Here is a 6,047-nt window from a genome sequence, read left to right as displayed (position 1 = left end):
CACACACACACACAGTCACTGTAACACACACACACACACACACAGTCACCGTAAACACACACACACACACACACACAGTCCACCGTAACACACACACACACACAGTCACCGTAAACACACACACACACAGTCCACCGTAACCACACACACACACACACAGTCCACCGTAACACACACACAGTCACACACACACACACACTGTCCACCGTAACCACACACACACACAGTCTACTGTAAATACACACACACATACACACACACACAGTCCACTGTAACACACACACAGTCTACTGTAAACACACACACACACACAGTGTCACTGTAATTACACACACACACACACAGTCCACCGTAACCACACACACACACACACACAGTGTCACTGTAACCACACACACACAGTGTCCACTGTAATTACACACACACACACAGTGTCACGTAACCACACACACACACACACACACAGTCCACTGTAACCACACACACACACACACACACACACAGTGTCCACTGTAGAATTACACACACACACACAGTGTCCACTGTAACCACACACACAGTGTCCACTGTAACCACACACACACACACACACAGTGTCCACACACACACACACACAGTGTCCACCGTAACACACACACACACACAGTGTCACGTAACCACACACACACACACAGTGTCCACCGTAACACACACACACACACAGTGTCACAGAATTACACACACACAGTGTCCACCGTAACCACACACACACACAGTGTCCACCGTAACCACACACACACAGTGTCCACGTAACCACACACACACAGTGTCCACCGTAACCACACACACACACACACACACACACACACACACAGTGTCCACCGTAACCACACACACACACACACACACACACAGTGTCCACGTAACCACACACACACACACACACACACACACACACACACACACACACACACACACACACACACAGTGTCCACTAACCACACACACAGTGTCACACGTAACCACACACACAGTGTCCACCGTAACCACACACACAGTGTCCACCGTAACCACACACACAGTGTCCACCGTAACCACACACACAGTGTCCACCGTAACCACACACACAGTGTCCACCGTAACCACACACACAGTGTCCACCGTAACCACACACACAGTGTCCACCGTAACCACACACACACAGTCCACCGTAACCACACACACAGTGTCCACCGTAACCACACACACACACACAGTGTCCACCGTAACCACACACACACACAGTGTCCACCGTAACCACACACACACACACAGTGTCCACCGTAACACACACACACACACACACAGTCCACGTAACCACACACACACACACACAGTGTCCACAGTAACCACACACACACACACACAGTCCACCGTAAACACACACACACACACACACACAGTCCACCGTAAACACACACACACACACAGTCCACCGTAAACACACACACACACACAGTCCACGTAACACACACACACACACACACACACACACACACACACACACACACACAGTCCACAGTAAACACACACACACACAGTCCACCGTAAAAACGCATGTGTGCAATCCACAAGGACAGACAGAGCCGCCAGACACCAGGATAAAGAGAGACAGGTCCGACACAGAGAGAGAGATTGAGAGACAGGTCCGATAGACACAGCCCTTTCTGTCCAACAGAAATAGAGACCGGTCCGACAGAGACAGACACTGGTCCATTAGAGAGAGAGAGAGACTGGTCCGACAGAGACACAGGTCCACCAGACACAGGTCAGACAGAGAAAGAGACATGTCGGACAGAAATAAAAACGCTGGTCCAAAAGAGAGAGAGACGGGTCCAGAGATAGACTGGTCCGACAGGGAGAGAAAGAGAGAGATAAGTTAGCAGAGGTGGGGATGGGTATCTATTTATCGTCACTGAATCTGCATAGAGGCTTAAATTGCCATTGCAACCGTTTCTCCATTCCATCATTCAGAAAAATACAGGAACTTTGTGTGTGTGTGAAAAAGTCAGTGTGTGTAAAATGAATAAAAACGCTGGGAAATCCCCCTCCCCCCACCTGATCTCTCAAACCTGTTGTGAGAATCTGAAGCTGTGTGTGTGAGCATGAGTGGAGAGACACAGACAAGAGAAAGAGTATGAATGAGAGCAAAGCCCTGTCCCCTTGGAGAATAATATAATGTGGTGAGAGTGAGTCAGATAAGAGAACAGAGATAAGAGGAGAGTGAGACAGAGAGACAGGAGGGAGGAGGATGAGGGGATGTTACAGGGGGAGGATCAGTGAGAAGGAAAAGGCCACTTGTTTTGTCACTAGGCTTTAGGAGGAGGAGACTGACATAAAATAAACCACACACATGTCTCAGTGTGAGCCACATCTACTCAATCTCAGAGCTTCACATCCATAGTACAGCTCAGAAAACCACCATCATGTGGGTGTGTGTGGGTAAAACAGTTCCTCTTCTCATTCAAACACAACCAGTCTACAGCAACAAGCTTGGGTTATCAACAAATTAACTCATTTCAGTCCAGCTTCCACACACATCCGATTCATTTGAATGTATTTATGACTTCATTTTGATAAATTCCTGATTATTGAACCCTTGTGTTTGATACTTTTTATATTACGGAATAGAAAATATTGTATTTAAATAAATCACACCAATAATACAGCAAGCAACCAGTATAACACCTATCCTCTTAACACTGGATCTCACACACACACTCCAGGGCTCTAACAGTTAGATTATAAAAATGCACTGAATGGGAAATGATGGACTTGATTAAAATCGGACTTTACTCAGACCAAGTCCCTGAGTGTAATCTGCAGGATCAGACACCACACACTGTACACCCCAATAACAACCTTCATCACAGAGACTTACTGCATGTACTGGAGCTCACACACACACACACACACACACACACACACACACACACACACACACACACACACACACGGCTTTCTCTCCCAACATTGTCCTATTTCGTGTGTGCAACTAGCAAACAAGCGCTCTCTCTCTTTCTCTCTCTTTCTCTCCTCTCATTTACACACGGCTTCATATCTGCTCCATGAGTGGACACACACACGCTAAAGAGATGCCATGTTGAGTGAAACACACAGCTCCTTCACTTGACGCATTTATTAATTAAGTCATTTCTTCCTTTCTAACACACAGCAAAAAAAACAGGTTAACTGAATACAAATTAAAAAGATGGAGCAGGTTTTACAGCTAGTGTGTGTGAGCGAGAGAGTGTGTGAGAGTGAGAGAGTGAGTGTGTGAGAGGGCGAGAGAGTGTGTGTGAGAGAAAGAGCGCGCGAGAGAGAGAGAGAGAGAGAGTGTGTGTGTGTGAGAGAGAGAGAGAGAGAGAGAGAGAGAGAGAGAGAGTGTGTGTGTGAGAGAGAGAGTGTGTGAGAGCGAGGCGAGAGAGAGTGTGAGAGCGAGGCGAGAGAGAGTGTGTGTGAGAGAGAGAGAGTGTGTGAGAGAGAGAGTGAGAGAGAGTGAGTGAGAGAGAGAGTGAGAGAGAGAGTGTGTGTGTGTGAGAGAGAGTGAGAGAGAGTGTGTGTGTGAGAGAGAGAGAGAGAGAGAGAGAGTGAGAGAGAGTGTGAGAGAGAGTGTGAGAGAGAGAGAGTGTGTGTGTGTGTGTGAGAGAGAGAGAGAGAGAGAGAGAGAGAGAGAGAGTGTGAGAGAGAGAGAGAGAGAGAGTGTGTGTGTGTGTGTGTGTGTGTGAGAGAGAGTGAGAGAGAGGAGAGAGTGTGAGAGGGAGAGAGAGAGGAGAGAGAGAGAGAGAGGAGAGAGTGTGTGTGTGTGTGTGTGTGTGTGAGAGAGAGAGAGAGAGAGAGGAGAGAGGAGAGAGAGAGAGAGAGTGTGTGTGTGTGTGTGTGTGTGTGTGTGTGTGTGTGAGAGAGAGAGAGAGAGAGAGAGAGAGAGAGAGAGAGGAGAGAGTGTGAGAGTGAGAGAGTGTGTGTGTGTGTGTGTGTGTGTGTGAGAGTGTGAGAGGAGAGAGAGAGAGAGAGAGAGAGAGAGTGTGTGAGAGTGAGAGAGAGAGTGGGAGAGAGTGTGGGAGAGAGAGTGAGTGAGAGAGAGAGATGTGTCCCCGTGATGGAAATAAGATATGTATAATCACCCTGATACCAGGCGCGCGCGCACACACACACAGAGGAGTGTAAGATTGTTGTAATATTGCTGAATTGTGTTCAGTGACGCGGTTTAAGAAAATTATTGAACTTTTTAGTGCTGGCGCTTGCGTGCGTTAGCTTGTAGCCTGTTAGCATGGAGTGACGAGACAATGAGGATACAAGCCAGTAGGTCCAGCACCTTATTAGCATTTACACACACACACACACTTTATACGATCTGATACACCAAACACACAAACGGTACCACACCGACACACGGTTCCGCTCCAGCAGCACTCCACCGGTCACACACGCCAGGTGCTGAACCCCGGGTTGTGGTGGTGCCGTGCTGCACGAGAAGTTCAGGAACAATCCCCCACAGAGACTGACCATCTGGCCTCCAGAGGAACCTTCTTTACACGGCATTGTCCTGTCCTCGGACACTTCCCCAGCCCACAGTCTTACTCAGAACCAGGAAACAAAAACTCTCCACACGCGGAACACGACCCGAACCACCCGGAGCCGCTCCAGGGGGTGGGGGGGGTTCTCTGCGGTTTGCTCCGGGATATGAGGTGTTTTCCCCCAGTGCTTTGTGGACCCTCGGTCACTCCGAGCTCCTCACCTCGTGTAGTGCGGAGTTAGCCTGCGCTAGCCAACACGCAGCTCTCTCACACACACACACACACACACACACACACCAGATGTACAAACTCTGCGGTGAATCTTTAAACAGTGTGTACGTTTTAAATCCGGTTGTATTACAGCTTATTATTATTATTATTATTACCCTCTGAAGTGAAGCAGCACTAATTATCCTGTACAATAAAGGAAAAGGTGGACGGGCTAAACATGCTAATGCTAACCCGGGAGTTGGGAGTCACGATGGAACACAGAAAGTTGTAATATAATAAACTACAATCCCCGGAGTGGTGAAGTAAACACGGGGGGATAAAGCGACGACCGGAGCTTAAGGTTTGAGGGTAAAACTCGTGTAAAGTCCCGCGGTGAAGCCGCTTCACCTCACCGTACAGGAGCGCGGATGAATGAGTGGAGCGCGTCCTCGGCACCTCAGGGTCGGAGCTTCAGCGCGCGGGGACAGGACACCGACTTCCATCGAAAACCCGAGGAAATTACTTACCGTGTGTGTGTGTGTGTGTGTGTGTGTGTGTGTTTCGTCTCCTCGGCGCGGTGTGTGTGTGTGAGAGAGAGAGAGCGGCTTTCTCACCTCACGGATTTAAACTCCACAGGGCTCTGTCCCGCTTCAACAGCGTCGAATTTCCGCCGTTTTCTCGGTGTAAACTGCTCGCCGGAAGCCTCTGTTCTCCACCCCGAGCTCGAGCCCGGCTTTATTTCACTTTTTATCCCGTACGAAACCCCCCAAAAAAATCCCGGTCCCGGTGTCGTCTCACACTCTCTCCGTCCTCGCGCACACGCACCAACTCCTCTTTCTCTCTTTCTCTGTATCTCGAGCGAGCGGCCGGACGCGCGCACCTTCCAACAGGCAGGGAGCGCGTTCACGTGAGAGGCGCGCAGATAACACCGGAGCGCGCACGGGGTGGTGGTGGGGGGTGTTGAGTGACCTCGCGGATTCTTTGTGACGTAACGGCGCTCTCCTCCTCTCACAGGTCTGCCCCCCCCCCCCTTAAACCCATTACCCCATTACCCACCTCTTAACCCTCCCCTCCCTTTATAGCCCCGCCCACCCCTCCTCCTCTTTCCCCTATCACACTATCAGTCACCGGGTTGCCAGTTTACACCATCATTTTACTCTGTTTATTTTATATGATTATTTCTGTAAAGTCCGAACACACCAGAAAACATCTCCCTTTGATGAAACCCTCACTTCACTTCAGTCTGATTCCTGTTGTGTTTTAACAGTGGACATTTTCTCAAAGCAGCTTCACAGAGATAAA

The 6,047-nt window shown here is 49.3% G+C and overlaps 1 protein-coding gene across 3 annotated transcripts in view; it reads right to left on the bottom strand.

Annotated features, from left to right (window-relative positions):
* The window catches only part of chd7 (chromodomain helicase DNA binding protein 7), a 64,457-nt gene extending 58,738 nt beyond the window's left edge, over positions 1-5,719 (bottom strand). For all 3 annotated transcript variants that reach the window (XM_046862479.1, XM_046862480.1, XM_046862481.1), the window contains exon 1: positions 5,360-5,719. The gene's annotated coding sequence lies outside the window, so the exon portion shown is untranslated. The remainder of the gene's footprint in view (positions 1-5,359) is intronic.
* Between the last annotated feature and the right edge of the window lie 328 nt (positions 5,720-6,047).

Source organism: Silurus meridionalis, chromosome 12 (genome assembly GCF_014805685.1).
Source record: "Silurus meridionalis isolate SWU-2019-XX chromosome 12, ASM1480568v1, whole genome shotgun sequence".
Classification (NCBI taxonomy): Eukaryota; Metazoa; Chordata; class Actinopteri; order Siluriformes; family Siluridae; genus Silurus; species Silurus meridionalis.
This window is presented reverse-complemented; position numbering and strand designations above follow the sequence as displayed.